Source organism: Myotis yumanensis, unplaced genomic scaffold (genome assembly GCF_028538775.1).
Source record: "Myotis yumanensis isolate MYYU_CA2020_CCGP unplaced genomic scaffold, mMyoYum1.0.hap1 SCAF_14, whole genome shotgun sequence".
NCBI classification, from domain to species: domain Eukaryota; kingdom Metazoa; phylum Chordata; class Mammalia; order Chiroptera; family Vespertilionidae; genus Myotis; species Myotis yumanensis.
In genome coordinates this window covers 57,875,739-57,895,967 of record NW_027223765.1, presented here as the reverse complement: position 1 = coordinate 57,895,967, position 20,229 = coordinate 57,875,739, and positions in this window count along the sequence as shown.

The following is a 20,229-nucleotide window of genomic DNA, read 5'->3' as shown; positions in this document are numbered from 1 at the left end:
GTAGTTAACACTAGAGGGATTTGACCACCAGGCCGACTGGCTGTAGGAATCAGCTGTGTGGAAACCTTCAGTCCTCTGGGGAGGCGCTAGTCCAGCCTTTGCCTGAGGCGATCGTCAAATGGCTCTGCGCAGGGCCTGGGCGGGGCGGGCTCAACAGGGCGGGGGGAGGGAGCAGCTATGGCTGCTCTCAGTCCGTCTCCAGGGGCTCTGCCTCTCTGTCCCCACAACCGCTGCAAACCTCGGAGGGACCGTAGCCAGACAGTCCCGCTTCTCCCGTTTGAGTCTGGGTCCCTAGAGACTTGCCCAGATCTGTAGCCCAGAGTCTGAGACTCACTCCTGATTGAAAACGACAACCGCGCCCTCAGCCACCAGCCCGCTTTGCGCGTGCACCGCAGCACCACCGTACCTTTAAATTTTCCACACTGCGCCTCCTCTAAGCCTCGTAATGCTGTTGTTTTTCCTTCTAGTTGAAGAGTCTCTCCTCAGCCAGCCTTCCTGTGGTTCTGGGTGATGTCCGTTCCGTCTTTTAGTTGTATTTTTGAAGTGGTTGTTCGAGGCAGCAAACTCCGGTGTTTACCTATGCCGCCATCTTGGTTTCTCCACTCAGGTGCACAGTTAAGGAAGCGGAGGCACAGGGGCGCCAGCGCCTTCCCAGGTCACCTTGCTGCTACCGGTGTCTGGTCTACACCCATGCTATAAGCCACTGTGCTTATAATGACTTCCCGTGTCTTTGGTGATGCTTGGTGACGGAAGGAGTTTTTTAAACTCTGTTTTAGCATGTTAAAATTAAAATTGTTGCTATTTAGTTTAGTTGTGATGATTTTTTAAATGTAGTATTGTCTTTAGAAATGCATATTAAAATATTTGTGAATAAAATGTGATGTCTGGGATTTGCTTTGAATAATGAGGGAAGCTGGGAGTGGGTGGGTGGCAATAGATATAACATGATTAGACAGGAGTTGATCATTATTGAAACTGGGTGATTGGGTAGTGGATATTATGATATTATTCTCTCTGCTTTGTATATGTCTGAAACTTTCCATAATAAAATGCAATAAGCAAATAAATAAGTAACAATCAGAGAAGGCATGGAAATGGCTGGAGTTGGTGCCAAACTTAAAGGGGGACTTCTACCTTCTGTGTGCTATCTTCATTTACAGCAGGGGTTTGAGAACTATGGCTGGTGGTGCAAATGTTTTTATACAGTTTGTAAGCTATGAATGGTTTTCACTAAGATTGAAAAGTATATATTTCACAAAATTCAAATTTTAGTGTCAACAGGATTTGGCTGGGACAGAGCCACACCCATTGTTTCTTTCTCGTCCATGACGGTTCAGACTCTACAAGGGTGAGTGGGTCCTTGAGAAAGAGACCAGGTGGCCACAAACCCTAACCCATGGCCTTTATAGGAAAGAAGTTGCTGACCTCCTGTTAGAAGGGGATTTACGCATGCATAACCGTAAGTCAGGAAAGCAATACAAGACCATGTGGACTGTAGTGTGCACCAAAGAGAGTACAGGGGAGTGCGCAATGGCCCCAGGCACCACTCCTGGCCGTCCTCCCACTTCTCATGACACATGAGCTGCTCCAGGTTCAGGAGAAGGGGCTCGTCTTCTGGTGCCAGTTAGACAAGAACTGTGACAGCTGTGAGGCCCCCTGGGTCTTATTAGGAATAAATTGTACCCTAACCTCACCTGCATCTCTAAATCCGTGTGCAATAAGTCCTAGTAGGTGGGCATCATAGTGACCATGAATACAGAGACAAGAACTGATAGTCAAGGTGTGAATCCAGTTACTCAGTCCCTGGGGGGTGGGGGAGATAGCAACCTTAAAACTGACTTAACCCATGATTACACCAACATTAATCACAGTGGCCAAAGGTAGAAGCCACCCAAACATCCATCAACAGGTGGATAAACAAAATGTGACATAAACACACAACGGAATATTACTCAGCCTTAAACAGGAAGGCAATTCTGGCACATGGTGCAACGTGGATGAGCCTTGAGGACTTACACTGAGTGAAATACCAGTCACAAAAAACAAGCTCTGTGTGCCTGCGCTCACAGGAGGTGGCCATCGGGCCTCGAATAAGCCTGAGGGCTGGCCAGCTGGAGGCTCATGCTCACTCTCCTCAGTGGACAGGGGTCAAGTTTACCAGGAGGCTGTTATGCCCAGATTTCAAGATTCCCAAGAGCCTACCAGGGAGCCAGCCAGTCCGATGCAAAAGCAAAGAGTCTTTTATTTCAAGCTAGCTCGAGCTGCCCTACCCTCCTTACTGACGCAGCAGCAAGTGGCAGAGAGGGCGCGGCCTGATGGGACCAGGAGTTTTATAGAGGGGTGTAGTAAGGGCGGGAGAGGGGACTGTGGGCCCCGCGGATTGGCCAGGTGCGAGTCGGTGTCCCATTACACAGGATGTGGTCATAGTGATGGCGTGCACTTCCCTCGATTATCATTGGTTAGTCCAGAGAAATCCTGGGTGTGGGTAGCAGAGGCTTCTTCCGAAGGAGCCTTTGCTGAGCACATGGCCCTGCCCAAAATGGAGGTCCCTTAATGGATGGGGAGCCGGCCACTCGGCTCCAATGCAAGGCCTGCCGCCATGGGCGGCGCCGGAAAGCGGGCTAATCCCAGCTGCCGGCCGCCCACCACCTGGCCTGGCCTTTGGGCCGCCCGGTCGCTCGGCTGGAAAGTGACGAGGACGCCGACGAGGGCTGCCTGGTCCATCTGGGCATCCGCGGGCCCGCGCCTATCCGGTTGAGCGCCGCCTCGGCCATGGCTGCCGGTCCCTCCCTCGCAGCTTCTCTCGGCGGCCTGTGGGGCCCAGCACGGCGCGCTGGCGGCGGTGGAGGCGGAGCGGAGCCGCCCAGCCAGGCGGATGCGAGTTGCAGCCGAGCCCGGCGCCCCGCCGGCCGGCATCCTCCGCGCTCCTCCTGGCGCCGAGGGGCGGGAAGAGGCGCACCTGAACCCGAGTGACCCAAGGCGTCGGCGGTCGTGCGGTCTCCGCGGTGACCCGCGGCTCCAGGGCGCCCTTCTCGCTGGGAGGCATGGCGATGAGGCCCCCAGCGCCAGGGCATCTCACAGGCCGGAGAGGGGGACCTTCGGCCAGTCGTCCTCCCTGCCGGACGCCTGCGGGCCTCGGGGAGCTCAGCGACGGCGAGCCCAGGAACAGGCGCGGAACTGACCATCTGAGCCACGTGCCCCGCCAGCCCTTTCAGAGGCATCTTGCAGAGCCCGGGAAAGGCAGGAGCTGCCTCGAGGGGCTGCTGTCACCCTTGGCATCACAAACGCCATCATCCCTCCATCCTCTTGCGAAGGTTGGCCAAACCCTATTTTGTTGACTAGTCTCTCTAGACAGGCCAATACCTTGATCCACGGAGAGCCACGCAGATCTAGCCTTAGAGCGATACCATGGCTGCCAGGGGCTTCACACAGCTCAGCTCCCAGCCTCCATGGATTGATTCACAGCTCATCGTCAGTGAGGAGCTCTATCTTCCTTACTTGCAAGTGTTTAGGAAGTCTGGGCCCCAGCAACTCTTTCCAGGAGCATCCAGAAAACAATGAAGGACACATCTGCTCATCAAAAGCCTCTCCAGCCTCCTTTCTAGCCTGCACGGTGGAGCAGGAGTTGCTAACTTCTTCTGTAAAGGCCACATAATAAATGTGTTAGGGCTCTTTCATAACTGCTAGACTCTGTTGTTATAGTGCTAAAGGCAGCTATAGACAATACATGGATGAATGCGTGTGGCTGTGTTCAACAAAACTTGTTTACAAAACGCAGTGGGCTGGCCAGGTTTGGCTGTGGCTGTGCCTGTTGCTCCCTGGGCTAGGAGATCCTCAGGCCCCTCTGATGGTCCTCCCTGGCTCCCGTTGCCCGCCCTCACTGGCCTTTTCGAAGAATTCATTTCCATTGTATTTCGGAGGATTTAGACAAACAGAGGGCGAGAATAGTCCTTCTGTGGAAACAGCAAATGGAAGATTGATTTCAACTAGAAAAGACGAGACATCCTAGTTTGTACATTACGGAGAAATGTGTTGGAAAGAAACAAAGTGGGACATGGAAAACATTAAGCATGTGCAATCCAGAGAACGGAAGATTACGCAAGGCACAAGGAGTGGTAGGTGCACCTCCTACTTCAGATAGTGACAATAAGAACAGCAATAGCAGCATAACACAGACAACGTTAATGGAAAACTTTCCGTGTGCCAAACACTCAGTGCTTTTCTAAAGATCATTGCTTTCCACTCTGCCTCTACCAGTTGACGGACATCACTTAACTGCTCTGAGCTTCAGTTTCTTCACCCATTAAACGCGACCTGTCGGGTGACCTGGGAGAAGCACTCAGCACGTGTGGCTCAGCGACCGCCCACTCGGTGAGACTTGGGTCTTTGTTATTACGACCTGTGGAGGGGCCAGGGTTGTACTTTGTGCCCAGAGCTGAGTGATGAAGTCAGTAGGTGGAACCTTCAGAAAGAGAAATTCCAAACCCAGAAAAACTTGTTGACCCAGCACTTTCAAGATACAGGGTTTGGGGGATGTTGGTAGATCATCCTTTTTTTAATTGAATTTATTGGTGTGACATTGGTTAATCATATTACATAGGTTTCAGGTATACAATTCTGTATGGCAGATGATTCTTAAAGAAAGTGTTCTGTAGTAAAGTAAATTTGAGAAATTCTAAGTTAAGCAAAGTTAAACAATTTTCTCAATGGTTATATTTCTTAGAGCGCAGACTACACTACTGTGGTATGAATCTCTAAGCAGATAATATCACAAGCAGTGTTTTCCAACCGTATTTATCCACCAATCATTTCCGGTTCCCAGGGCATCTTTTTGGATTAGTTTCTCAGAAAAACCTTTGGGAGAATACAGCTGGAGGTGTCTGCAAATAGATTGTGCTGCGCAGGTGGAGAGTTCCTCACTAAGGGAGGAGTAAAGGCGGATGCTCAGGGCAGGGGTTGTGGACAGGAGTCTGTGTGGGCGGAGTCCTCCCAGCAGGGCTCGGCCGTCCGGCTCTGGGAGCTGTGCTGCTTTTCTGTCCTGGCCCTGGAATTTTGGATTTGACTTTGAACAACACCAAGGAAGGAGCCTTTGGAGGTGAAGGGTGATGCTGGGCAGTTCTGGTAACCGGAAGTTAAGAGGCCCCAAGGAGCCGGCTGACCCTTCCCCCACTTTGGGGTCCCCCTCAGGTCTCCTGAGGTTGAAGGTCATCAAGGACAGTGAAATAACATTGTCTGACACATCCCAGGAGCTTAGAAAAGTGTTTCTCTTTGAGACCCACCCTGAGTGCCTGAGGTGTCGGCAAGAAGGACAGACAGCCCAACTTGAGGCTGCTGTTGGATTTTGCCACTTGCCAGCTGGCTGACCTGGGCCTCCAGTTCCTTGTGTGTAAAATGGGGGGTCAAGTCGCCCTCCACATCCTGTGGTGAGGATTCGTCGCAACACTGGTGTCCCCGGTGTGTCCCTGCTGCAGCTGGGGAGGCAGGCAGGCAGGCTGGGCACCCGGCCCAGGGCACAGGGCCTCTCAGAGGCCTTGAGAGTCTTCGCGGGGAGCAGCCCCGCCCAAGGCCCGGAACCTGGACCTTGGGTGCCCAGCAGCCCTGCTCTGTGGACAAGCACAGCGCTGGGGGTCTCGCAGGAGTCCGGCTTCGAGCCCACAGTGGTGACGTCAGTGACTCACCCAGGTTCACTTTCACCCTTTCCCTTTCTCATTCTCGCCACTCCTTCCTCTCGCTTCCTGAGATCGCCTCCTAAGGAAACCTCCAGCACCCAGACTCTTGTCTCAGGCTCTGCTTTGGGGGAAGTCCCGCCTGTGGAACACCTGGCTATGGTAGTGCTCCGTCATTAATAACTCTGGTGATTAGTGAAACCATAGAGACTGACCACCCTGTGGTCTCCACCATGCTACCGCTCATGCACACGTGTACACGCGTGCACATGCGCACACTCATACCAATAATTCTGGGGCGACTTGATGAAATTTCCCACATCTACCTAGGGATGCAGGAGCGATCTAGCAAATAAGCCCCCTCCTTTTTTAACTAAATATGGACAAACTAAAGGACGCTGTGGGTTACACCAGGCTGTTTCCTTTCTTCTTCCAGAGCCGGGCCAGCACTGCTCTGGGCTCCCTTTCTGCCTGCTCACACTGTCTCGGTCGCCAGAAAGGCCAAGCCAGGGGCTGGCTTTGTTGACAAGGGCAAGAGGCGGCCCTGAGGACACTGGGCACAGCAGGGGCCATTTTGAAGCCTGGAGATGGTGTGGGTTAAGTAGATGTTCAGCAATAAGGGGGCATGTGGATATTTATTTCATGAGCAGCTGATGCCAGGAACAGGTAAGCCACACCTCTGCCTCTGACACCTCTGTGGTAAGAGGCTCTCTGTCTTCAGCACAATCAGAGCTTTTCCTTTCATTCCTGAAAGGGTTAAAGAGACTAAAATGGGGCAGAGAAAGACTTACTGTGTTTAGCAGATATCTTGCAGAAAGCTTGCAGCCTTGAGCACAGCATAGCTCAGATAACCAGAAGACACCTGGCACAGGAGGAACCAAGGAGGGACCAGACCCTTACATCAGCAGAGCAGCTTGCAGCCAGCAAGGACTAATAAAAACCTCTCTCTCCCTGCTCTCTTCGCTGATGCCTTTCTCGGTCTCAGCCCACCTGCACCCAGGTGTTGGGAATAAAATCTCTTTTGATACATTATGGCCTCATGTCATAGGTGCGCGACCCCAGTCCACTCCGGACCTTTCATTTGGTGCCGAAACCTGGGAAGGTCTAGTGAGGGGTCCGGTAAGAGCCATCACAGGGTTCTAGCAACCGGGCACTTGGCACTCAGAGAGACCGTGGTCGTCCGGCTCCTGAGCTCCCCTTGTTTCTGGGGAAGCCCCCCAGCCACTCTCCTGCATGGATGAACTTCTGCTGGACTCGCAACACTTACTTGGGCCCCCTAGCCTTCCTCCGGACCGGTCTGAGTCGTGCGTGACTGGATAGTGGACCTCACCTCGCCTTGCCTCCTCTTGCATCAACGTCAGTCCTAGATTCACGGGTAAGGGCTTCAGTCTGTTTTCCTCCGTCTGGACTGTCCTGTCATTTGGGCTTGGAGCCGGGCTCCAGGCTGATACTGTTCTGCCAGCCCTGAGGAAATCCAGCGCTGGTCGGGACAAATTCCCAGGGACCAGGTTCCCTCGCCCCCTCTCCTGCCAGGGACGCCTGTCACGGAGGGGGGGCTCCGTCCGTTTCTGGTGAACATTAGGGGGCGAGGGGGACGCCTTTCTTAGCCCTAACTTCATGGAAGGCAGACCTTAAGCCACTGCCAGCCGCCATGGGGAATTCGTAGCCGACCATTCCCTATATCAGTGGTCGGCAAACTGCGGCTCGCGAGCCACATGTGGTTTTTTGGCCCCTTGAGTGTGGCTCTTCCACAAAATACCACATGCAGGCGCACATGTACAGTGCGATTGAAACTTTGTGGCCCATGCGCAGAAATCGGTATTTTGTGGAAGAGCCACACTCAAGGGGCCAAAGAGCCGCATGTGGCTTGTGAGCCGCAGTTTGCTGACCACTGCCCTACACCACACCCCTGGGCTGTCTACTTAAAAGCCTTCAGACCCTGGAATTCGTGCAAGACTTCTGGCCTCAGTAAAACCGCACTTACAGTTTCCAAATTCTAACTGACCTTGACAATTCTGCCGCAGGCAGGGCAAGTGGTCTGAGATCCTGTATATCCAGGCTTTTTTACACTCAAGGACACGTTTTTCTCTCTGTAACAACTGCTCTCCCTCACAGATTTTTCCTTCTCTACACTAAGCCCCAGAGAATCTCAAATCCTCCTCCTTCACCACTTTTGATCTAGCTGACCATCCCCGGTCCCCCAGCCTAGGGCTCCTCCATCTCAGCAGCCTGAGAGCCCACCCCCTACCCAGCGGATCCCACCACCACCACCCCATCTCACATTCGCTCTCGAGCAGGTTTTGGCTCTCTTCCCCCCCGCCCCCCCCCCCCCCCCCCCCCCCCCGCTCCAGCACTAGCCTTAAAGTTCCCCCTTCGGGAAATTGCTGGTGCCAAATCTGGCTTCATGCCCAGGGCCATGCAGATATCCTCCGCTGGCAGGCCCCTTACCCCCCAACCCCCAAAGTGGATGCTATCCCTAACAGGAACCCACAATGAAAATATCAGGAAAGGCAGGGAGGTCTCAGGTCTTAAGACCACACTGTTCTCTGCCTAGAAGGACTGAGAAACGCAGCCCACAAAGCAGTTAATTATAAAAAAACTAGTGGCCCGGTGCACAAAATTTGTGCATGGGAGGGGTGTCACTCATCCCGGCCTGCACCTCTCTAATCTGGGACCCCTCTGGGGATGTCTGACTGCCAGTTTAGGCCCAATCCAGGGATCTGGGACTGCTGGCTCCTAACCGTTCACCTGCCTGCCTGCCTGATCACCCCTAACCACTCTACCTGCCGGCCTGCTTGCCCCCAACTGCCCCCACCCTGCCAGCCTGATCGCCCCCAACTGAACCCCCTGCCAGCCTGCTTGCTCCCAACTGGCCCCCCTGCTGGCCTGCTCACCCCCAACTGCCCCCCCCCCACCAGTCTGATCACCCCCAATTGCCCTCCCTTCCTGGCCTGATGGGCCCTAACCGCCTCTGCCTCGGCCCTGCCACCATGGCTTTGTCCAGAAGGATGTCCAGAAGGTCTTCCGGATGGTATCCTGGTCTAATTAGCATATTACCCTTTTATTAGTATAGATTAGCAAAGGTCACTCAGGAAAGACATGAAATCTGGCAGTCTTCCTCTCTCTCCTTACTCAGGCCATGAGAAAATACACCAATCTTAACCCTATACATCCAGATGGGACAAACCCCCCAACAAGACCTTTTAAACATAACCTTCAAGGTCTTTAATAATAGAGACAAGGAGACCCAAATATGAAAACAAGGACGAGATCAGGCCAAGGCTAAAGCCCAAAGGCCTTCCAGCTCCTAGTCACCGCTCTCATGACCCCAAATGAAGTGCTGGTCTTCCAACCAAGAGTAAGTCAGGGGCTAAGCCTACTTCAGGCCCTGCTTCAGATGCAATAAGAGAGGACACTGGACCAAGTCCTGCTCAAACCCGAGACCCCCGCTGGGGCCCTGCCCAAGGTGTGGGAGGGAAGGCCACTGGAAATCAGGCTGTAGTCTGGCCCCTCCAGGTCAGACCTCAGCAAGGCCGCCCTCTGGATCCGGTTTGGAGCTCCCAGACCTCCTGGGACTGGCCACCAAAGACTGGTGACCGGCACTTCATTTGGGGTCATGAGAGCGGTGACTAGAAGCTGCCCAGGCCCTGACAGGGCCCACAGACTTACATCACCAGGACAGAGCCTCAGGTAACAACTGGTGGCAGGTAAGTCGATTTCCTTTTTAATTAACACTGGGGCCACTGCCCTCTCTGAATTACTGGGACCCTTGTCCCCTCCTCAGTCTCTAGTATGGGGGTTGACAGATTAGTCTCACAGTCAGTAGCTACCTCACCTCTACACTGCATCTTACTAAATAGCCCCTTATCCACTCTTCTTCCTCAACTGAAACGGTACAGCCATCCCTCATAAAGCCCAGCTGTCCCAAACGACAGCCACCTACTTCAGTTTCACTCACCCCACAAAGCCATGCCACTCCTTAGACTGTGAACGCCTTATCTCCTCCATCACTGTCCCCTCCTCTAAACAAGAAATACTCTCCTTTCTCAGGCTCGCTAGGTACTCTCGCCTCTGAGTTCCCAACTTCAGTTTTCTTACAAAGCTCCTCCATAACATGACACGGCGAAGGACTCCTCACTGAGCCTTTAGATCCCTAGGCCAGCATTCTCACCCCTTTAACTCTGAAAACTTCTCCGAGCTCAGCGCCTTCTCACACACCCCCCTTCCCAAAGAACAACTTTATTTACTGCAAAACTACAAACGCTTACTTAACAGTCCGGCTACTATCAAAAGCTGAGCTCATTATCACCCAAACCTTAACATATTATCTTTTTTAAAAAAATATATTTTATTGATTTTTTACAGAGCAGAAGGGAGAGGGATAGAGAGTTAGAAACATCAATGAGAGAGGAACATCGATCAGCTGCCTCCTGCACACCTCCTACTGGGGATGTGCCCGCAACCAAGGTACATGCCCTTGGCCAGAATCGAACCTGGGACCTTTTAGTCTGCAGGCTGACTCTCTACCCACCGAGCCAAACCGGTTAGGGCTTAACATATTATCTTTAAGGAGTTTTAAATCCAAGCAGCTAGAGGCCTGCTCCCTCCTCCCCCTGCCTTTTCTCCAACCTCATATGCCTATACATAATTTTCCAAAGACTTTGGCAACTTAAAACTTTAAAACATTACTATATTAAATAATAAACATCTAAATATTTCAACCAGTTTTAAGTTCACCTAATTTTAGCTTTTATTACAGAAAAATCTATAAAGTAAATTTAAAACCATTAATACAATGTCTTATGCTTTGTTAAAGATATATTTCTTAAAAGTAAGAATGTTCATCAATGTCAACCTAAGAAATGCTGGCTGTTTACTTTTTAATTATCATTGGAAAATTAAGGTTTAAATATTGTATGGTTTTAATAATAAAGGACATAAGGCATGGACATGCATTTTTAAAGGAAAAAGAAAGTAAATTAAAAATTTTAAAAATGTTTATGAAAGTTGTAAAAAGGTTCGTGAAAGTTATAGAAAATTTGTGGAAAGAAATTTTAAAAGGAAGTTATATAAATAACACAGGCCAGTAAGCCAGGACAAGCAGAATAGGGAAACTGAAATAATGAAACAGCAGTCCACAGCCATCTACTAAATCCTATCTTCTCTAAACCGAGGACACTTAAAAGTGAATAATTAAGAATAAGACTTGCCCCCGCCCGTGTGGCTCAGCGGGTAGAGCGTCGGCCTGTGGACTGAAGGGTCCCGGGTTGATTCCCGGTCGGGGCACATGCCTGGGTTACGGGCTCGATCCCCAGTAGGGGGCGTGCAAGAAGCAGCCAATCCATGACTCTCTCATCATGGATGTTTCTCTCTTTCTCCTTCCTTCTTCTCTGAAATCAATAAAAATAAAATTTAAAAAAACCAACAAGAATAAGACTCATTTTAATATATTAGACTACAACCCTCCAAACGAATGTCTCTTTCCTTCCACCAGACCATTTGTCATAACTCTTATTGTTCTAACTTTTACCCAATAATACTAAAATGTCTAAAACAGTTTGTCTGCACCAGGTTACAAGTCCCACTTGTACTCAGGAAACACCACCCCTAGACACCATCACAACCTCCTTATGTGCCAGCCCTCATCGTCCCTGACCCCCGAGCAAGGACAATAGGCCCAGTACACATGTAAACACTCACCAGAGCAGAAAGCTCCAGGTGCCTGGCAAGGGGCGGAACTGGAAAAAACACACACAAAAACCTCGCCCCCACAGTAACCTGCCCTCCCACTAGCCTCCCTGGTAAAATAGCCCCTCTCGCATGTCAGCCAAATGACCAATAAGCTATATACCCAGGCTTCCACGTTCCTGCAGATTGTTAGTGACAGCACTCCCCCACCTGGCGCAGACTATCCATCCGAACAGTGCAAGATACGTGTGAGCTCATTACAGACCTCTGGCTCCAGGGTGATTCACAGGATTTCTCTTCAGATCACATCTATCTGTTTACCGTCACAGTGTTTCCAAACCTCACAGATCTCTTACATCCTTAAAATGGTCCCCCTACTTGCCCTAGACCCGTGGTTGGCAAACTGCAGCTCACGAGACACATGCGGCTCTTTGGCCCCTTGAGTGTGGCTCTTCCACAAAATACCACAAAATACCATGTGCAGGCGCGCACGTACAGTACGATTGAAACTTCGTGGCCCGTGCACAGAAGTCGGTATATTTGTGGAAGAGCCACACTCTTTGTGTCAAAGAGCCGCACGTGGCTCTCGAGCCGCAGTTTGCCAAGCCGCAGTTTGCCGACCACTGCCCTAGACTATCTGTTAGCCAAAGAGGGAGGGGTTTGTTTAATTGCTGACACTTCCTGTTGCTTTTATCTAAACTCTACAGGTCAAATAGAGGAAAAAACACAACGCATTCTACAGAATACGCAATGGCTCAAGGAGATCAGTCAGGACAGCACAGAGCAGTCCATATGGTCCATCCTACAAGCAGCTCTGCCCCAATTAACCTGGCTTTTACCCCCTTTAGGCCCCCTGACACTATTTCTCCTCCTCCTCCTTGGGCCCTGCATTTTCAGAATAGTTACCAAATTTATACAAACAAGATTACAAGTCCTAGTTAAGATAGTAGGACAATTTGTCCTTACCCAGGTAAAGGGACCCTACAGGCCTATATCCCAGTAAATAATCTGATTTTACTCATTAGGCGTCCACAACAGCCCCTCCCACGCATGAAGCAGACAGAGAGAAACTCAACCACATCCCCCTTCTTTTCCTTTATATAAACCCTTTAAGACGGAAATGAAAGGGTTAAAGAGAAGAATGGGGCAGAGAAAGACTTATTGTGCTTAGCAGATATCTTGCAGAAAGCTTGCAGCCTTGAGCACAGCATAGCTCAGATAACCAGAAGACACCTGGCACAGGAGGAACCAAGGAGGGACCAGACCCTTACATCAGCAGAGCAGCTTGCAGCCAGCAAGGATTAATAAAAACCTCTCTCTCCCTGCTCTCTTCGCTGATGCCTTTCTCAGTCTCAGCCCACCTGCACCCAGGTGTTGGGAATAAAATCTCTTTTGATACATTATGGCCTCATGTCATAGGTGCTCAATCCTGGCTCACTCCAAAACTTTCAATTACAAGCCGGTGTCCCACCCTTTATAGCACCCACCTGGTTCCAGGAGTGGGTAGTGTCTTCATTAAAAACACATCACTCACCATCACATTCCTCCCCTTCCCAGAGAAGTGGGGCATGTATGGGAACTACGGCCATTATGACCACTGGAGACCCCGGCCCAGTTTTCCTCTGTCCCATTTCTTCTCCAAAGTGTAAAATAAAGATGCTGTTGGCAAAAACCTTCTCAGCAAACACCCTGCCCGCATCTGTGCATCGCCTGCTTGTTGAGTTAGTGGTTAATTAGACAAGTTTTCCAGTAATAGAAGGTGACCTCAAAGAAATGAAAGTTATCTCTTGATCTAAATCAAGACAGGGAATCCTCATTTAAAGGCAAAGAATCTGGTTGTGTGATTACAATGATGCACTAGGCACAGTGGAAGGAGCCTAGGCCTCAGACCTGAGATGAATCTGGCTGTGACAATTACTTGCTGTGCATTTTGGGTAAGTTATTTAACTTCTCTGGGTCTCAATTTCTTTATCATTATAAATGGGGTAAATTGGAGTTGGCCTGGAGGTCAAATCCCTCTAGTATTAACTATAACAATCAAGGCTTAACTACAACAAGACTGCGCACAAAGACCACTAGGGGGTGTACCAAGAAAGCGTAAAAAATGCGGAGACAAAGAAACAGGACAAAACTATCAAGGGAGGATATTGAGTTCAGAACCACACTTTTGAGGTCTCTCAAGAGGCTTCTAGAGTCTGTCGATAAACTTGATGAGATGTATAGGAAATCTAATGAGACCCTCGATGGTGTGATAAAGGACCATCTAGAAAGTAAGCATACACTGACTGAAATAAAGAATATTATACAGACTCCCAACAGCAAACCAGAGGAGCGCAAGAATCAAGTCAAAGATTTGAAATGCGAAGAAGCGAGAAACACCCAACCGGAAAAGCAAAATGAAAAAAGAACCCAAAAATACGAAGATAGTGTAAGGAGCCCCTGGAACAGCTTCAAACGTACCAACATCAGAATTATAGGGGTACCAGAAGATGAGAGAGAGCAAGATATTGAAAACCTATTTGAAGAAATAATGACAGAAAACTTCCCCCACCTGGTGAAAGAAATGGACTTCCAAGTCCAGGAAGCGCAGAGAACCCCAAACAAAAGGAATCCAAAGAGGACCACACCAAGACACATCATAATTAAAATGCCAAGAGCAAAAGACAAAGAGAGAATCTTAAAAGCAGCAAGAGAAAGAAACTCAGTTACTTACAAGGGAGTACCCATACGACTGTCAGCTGATTTCTCAACAGAAACTTTGCAGGCCAGAAGGGAGTGGCAAGAAATATGCAAAGTGATGAATAGCAAGAACCTACAACCAAGATTACTTTATCCAGCAAAGCTATCATTCAGAATTGAAGGTCAGATAAAGAGCTTCACAGATAAGGAAAAGCTAAAGGAGTTCATCACCACCAAACCAGTATTATATGAAATGCTGAAAGGTATCCTTTAAGAAGAGGAAGAAGAAGAAAAGGTAAAGATACAAACTATGAACAACAAATACACATCTATCAACAAATGAATCTAAGAATCAAGTGAATAAATAACCTGATGAACAGTATGAACTGGTGATTATAATAGAATCAGGGACACAGAAAGGGAATGGACTGACTATTCTTGGGGGGAAAAGGGGTGTGGGAGATGCGGGAAGAGACTGGACAAAAATCGTGCACCTATGGATGAACATAGTGGGTGGGGAGTGAGGGTGGAGGGCGGGGTGGGAGCTGGAAGGAGGGGAGTTATGGGGGGAAAAAAGAGGAACAAATGTAATTATCTGAACAATAAAGATTTAATTAAAAAAATAAAATAAAATAAAATAAAATAAATGGGGTAAATTGGACTATGCAGCCATCCTTCTCCCCTCTTCTCTTTTTGTCTGCCCAGAGAAAAGCTCCGTCTCCTGGTGACAGCATCCTCTCTTTTCTGTGGCTCTAGTGGAGATGCCCATCACAGTACTATCCATTCCTCGCCATTCCCCATGCCCAGCCAATAAAGCAAGGGTGTGTGAAGTGGGCAAGGTCCTTTCTTAAGATTTTTGTATGTAAACTAGAGGCCCAGTGCACGAAATTCGTGCACGTTGGGGGTGGTCCCTCAGCCCGGCCTGTACCCTCTCCAATCCGGGACCCCTTTGGGGATATCTGACTGCCTCTCACAGTCCGGGACCACTGGCTCCTAACTGCTCACCTGCCTGCTTGCGGGACCTGGGCTTCCCTCCCTCTGGCTGACCGCAGGCACCCAGGACCCGGGCCAACTTCACCCAGGCCGGCTGCAGCCGCAGGGGACTGTGGGTGGGCAGCTTCGCCCAAGTCACAGGCGCCTGGGACCGTGGGGCGGGTGGCTTGTCCCTCTCCTGAGCTGCAGCTGCAGGTGCTGGCACCTGGGACCTTGGGGCGGGTGGCTTGTCCCTCTCCAGGGTCGCAGGCGCAGCCGCTGGTGCAAATACCATCTCCCTTTCAGTTGGCTGTCCTTTGGTTTTGTTGTCAGTTTCTTTTGCTGTGCAGAAGCTTTTTAGTTTGATGTTGTCCCATTAATTTATTTGTGCCTTTACTTCCCTTGTCTTTGGGGTCAAATTTATAAAATGTCCTCTATGACCAAGGTCCATAAGTTGAGTACCTGTTTTCTTCTATGTACTTGATTGTTTCAGATCTTATATTTAGGTCTTTGATTCATTTTTTTTAGTATATTTTTATTGGTTTCAATGAGGAAGGGAGAGGGGAGAGAGAAATATCAATGATAAGAGAATCATTGATCAGCTACCTCCTGCACGACCCACACTGGGGATCAAGCCCGCAACCCGCGCTTGTGCCCTGACCAGGAATCGAACCAACCATGACCTCCTGGTTCACAGGTCGATGCTCAATCACTGAGCCATGCTGGCTGGGCTGATTCATTTTTAATTCATTGTGGTACAAGGGGAAAAACAGTAGTTAGTTTCATTCTTTTGCATGTGGCTTTTCAATCCTCCCAACACCATTTATTAAAGAGCTTTCTTTTTGTGAATTTGTGGCTCTGTCAAAAATTATTTGTCCATATACATGTGGTTTTATTTCTAGGCTCTCAATTCTGTTCCATTGGTCTGTGTGCCTGTTTCTCTGTAAATGCCATGCTGTTTTGATTATCATAGCTCTGTAGCATAAGTTGAAATCAGGTCATGTGGCTTTGTTCTTTTTCTCAGGACTTCTTTGGCTATTCCTGGTCTTTTGTGGTTCCATACAAATCTGGCGATTAGCTGGGTAACTTGGTAGTTTCCTTTCCCGTGTAGATACCCTTGACCTTGTCCTCTATGACCGTAGCATAGTAAGCATGGTGGCCTTATGCTTTGACTGAGAGTTCCAATATTTATGCTGGACTATTTCTGCTGGCTGCTGTTTCTGCTGTTCTTATTCATGGTGTCTTGTTTCTTTTTATTCCTAGTTATCTTTGATTTTATGCTGCTCATTGTATCTGAAAGATTAGCAATGATTTGACATCTAGAATAAAGGTACCTTCCTCCAGAGAGGATGTGTGTCTGCATTCGCCATGGCCTGCGGAGAACCTTAAACCAGGTTCAAGGTTTACGGTGCCAGACACCAAACACAGTGAATCCTGGCTGCAAATCCAACACAGAAGGCCTAGGTTACTTGTGGCCCACTTTCCCCCAGGGTGCAGGTCTTTAAGGTCCCTGTTATTGTAGAGAAGGTCTTCAATTAGATCGTCCTTTTGAATCTGGCCTGCCTTATCCTACAAGGCCATCAAAACAAAAGTTCAAATTAAGCAACTTTTGTGCTCTACTTATCTCTTTGGGTTCTTGTTTTTCCTTTAATAATGTCTTACTATAGAATTCATTCTTAAGTGCTTGTAAGATGCTCCTTTTATTCAGGAAGTTTAGTTGTTTCTTGAAGAAGAGTTGTTTCAAATAAACTAACACACCATTAGCAAATGCAGAAGTTATTCTTTGCCCTGCCACCAAGTTCCTTATATATTTTGGATATTAATCCTTTATCAGATGTGTCATTGCCAAATATGTTCTCCCATACAGTGGGCTCCCTTTTTATTTTGTTGATGGTTTCTTTTGTTGTGCAGAAGCTTTTTATTTCGATGTAGTCCCATTTGTTTATTTTCTTCTTAGTTTCTTTTGCCCCAGGTGATGTATCCGTAAACATATTACTATGAGAGATGTCGGGGATTTTGCTGCCTATGTTTTCTTCTAGGATTTTTATGGTTTCATGGCTTTCATTTATGTCTTTTATCCATTTTGAATTTATTCTTGTGTATGGTGTAAATTTTTGGTCTAGTTCCATTTTTTTTTTTTTTTTTTGGCATGTACCTGTCCAATTTTCCCAATATCATGTATTAAAGAGACAGTTTTTACTCCATTGTATGCTCTTGCCTCCTTTGTCAAATATTAAGGGAGTGTAATGGTTTGAGTCAATTTCTGGGATCTCTTTTCTGTTTCATTGATCTATATGCCCGTTTTTGTGCCAGTACCAGGCTGTTTTGATTACAGTGGTTTTGTAGTATAACTTGAAATCTGGTATTGTGATCCCTCCAAATTTGTTCTTCTTTCTCAAGATTACTGGGGCTATTTAAGGTCTTTTTTGTTTCCATATAAATTTTTGGAGTGTTTGTTCTAGATCTGTGAAATATGCTGTTGGTATTTTAATAGGGACTGCATTGAATCTATAGGTTGCTTTGGGTAGTATTCACATTTTAATTATGTTAATTCTACCAATGCATGAACACGGTATTTTCTTCCACTTGTTTATATCTTTTTCTTCTCTTTTATCAAAGTCCTGTAGTTTTTAGAGTACAGGCCTTTTACCACCTTGGTTAAGTATTACTCCCAAGTATCTTAATTTTTTTGCTGCAATGGTAAGTGAGATTTTTTTTTTTAGTTTCTCTTTCTGAGAGATCATTATTGTTGTATAAAAATACCATAGATTTCTGAGTGTTAATTTTGTATACTGCTACATTGCTGAATTCGTTTTATAAATCTAGTAGTTTTTCGGTGGAGTCCTTAGGGTTTTCTATGTACAATATCATGTCATCTGCAAATAATGACAATTTTATTTCCTCTTTCCAATTTGAATGCCTTTTATTTTTTTCTTTTTGCCTGATCACTGTGGCTAGGACTTCCAATACTATGTTGAGTAAGAGTGGTGAAAGCTAGCATCCCTGTCTTATTCCTGTTCTGAGGGGGAATACTTTTAGATTTGCCCATTGAGTGTGATGTTGGCTGTACGTTTGTCATATATGGCCTTTATTATGTTGAGCTATGATCCCTCTATTCCCACTTTGCTGAGAGTTTTTATCATGAAAGGGTGTTGGATTTTGTCGAATGCTTTTTCTGCATCAAGTGATATGATCATGTACCTTTTGTCTTTCAATTTGTTTATGTGATGTATCACGTTTATTGATTTGTGAATATTGTACCAGCCTTGCATTCTTGAAATAAATCCCACTTGATAATATATTGCTGGATCCAATTTGCTAATATTTTATTGAGGATTTTAGCATCTATGTTCATCAGGGATAGTGGCCTGTATTTTCTTTTCTTTGTCTTGTCTTTATCTGGTTTTGGAATAATGCTGGCCTCATAAAAAGAGCTTGGAAGTGTTCCTTACTCTTCGATTTTTTGAATAGTTTGAGGAGGATAGGTGTTAATTGCTCTTTGAATATTTAGTAAAACTCCCCTGTGAAGCCACCTAGACCAGGGCTTTTGTTTCCTGGGAGTGCTTTTTATTACTGCTTCAATTTCATCAGTTGTTATTGGCCTATTCAGGTTTTCTGATTCTTCCTGATTCAGTTTTGTAAGGTTGTATGTTCCTAGGAATTTGTCTATTTCATCTGGGTTATCCAGCTTGTTGGCATATAGTTGTTCATAGTATTTTCTTACAACCCTTTGTATTTCTGTGGTGTCAGTTGTAACTTCACAGCTTTCGTTTCTGATTTTATTTATTTGGGTCATCTCTCTTTGTTTCTTGATGAGTCTGACTAAAGGTTCATCAAATTGTTTATTATTTCAAAGAATCAGCTCTTGGATTTATTGGTCTTTTGTATTGTTGGTTTTTTTTTAGTCTCAATGTCATTTATTTCTGATCTGATCTTTATTATTTTCTTCCTTCTACTTACTCTGGGCTTTTCTTGTTGTTCTCTTACTAATTCTTTTAGTTGTAGGGTTAGATCAGGGGTGGGCAAACTTTTTGACTCGAGGGCCACAATGGGTTCTTAAACTGGACCAGAGGGCCGGAACAAAAGCATGGATGGAGTGTTTGTGTGAACTAATATAAATTCAAAGTAAACATCATTACATAAAAGGGTACGGTCTTTTTTTTTTTTTTTTTAGCTTTATTCATTTCAAACAGGCTGGATCCGGCCCGCGGGCCATAGTTTGCCCACGGCTGGGTTAGATAGTTTATCAGAAGTTTTTCTTGTTTTTTGAGGTAGGCCTGTAGTGCTATGAACTTCCCTCTCAGGACTGCTTTTGCTGTGTCCCAGAGGTTTTGGGTTGTTGTGTGTTCATTTTCATTTGTTTCCAGGAAGTTTTTTATTTCTTTCTTGATTTCATTGGTAACCCATTCATTGTTTAATAACATGCTATTTAGCCTCTGTGTGTTTGAATGTTTCTGAGCGTTTTTATTGTAATTAATTTCTAGTTTCATGCCATTGTGATCCAAGAAGGTGCTTGATTAATTTCAATCCTCTGAACTGTAGAGACTTTTTTGTGTCCTAACATGTGGTCTGATTTGAGAACATTCCATGTGCACTTGAGAAGAATGTCTATTCTGCAGCTTTCAGGTGGAATATTCTGTAAATGTCAGTTAATTCCATCTGACCTATTGTGTCATTTAGGATCACCGTTTCCTTGTTGATTCTTTGTCTTGAAGATCTATCCAGTGAAGTCAGTAAGGTGCTGAAGTCCCCTACTATGACTGTATTGCTATCAATCTCCCCCTTAAGGTTCTCCGAGAACTTTGTTATATATTTGGATGTTCTTATGTTTCGTGCATATATATTTACCAGGGTTATATCCTCTTGTTGTATTGATTCCTTTCGTATTATGGAGTAGCCATCTTTGTCTCTTTTTATGGACTTTGCTTTGAAGTCTATTTTGTCAGTTATAAGTATGGCTACCCCAGCTTTTTTTTTCATTTCCATTTGCAAAGAATTTTTTTTCCCCAACCCTTCACTCTCATCCTGTGTGAATCTTTTGTTCTGAGGTGGGTCTCTTGTAGACAGTATATATATGGGCCATGTTTTCTTATACATTCAGCTACTCTGTCTTTTGACTGGAGCATTTAATCCATTTACATTATTGATAGATACTTACTGCCATTTTTTTATACCTATGTCCCTCTCTCTCTCAATTTCTTCTTATTCTTAGAGCAGTCCCATT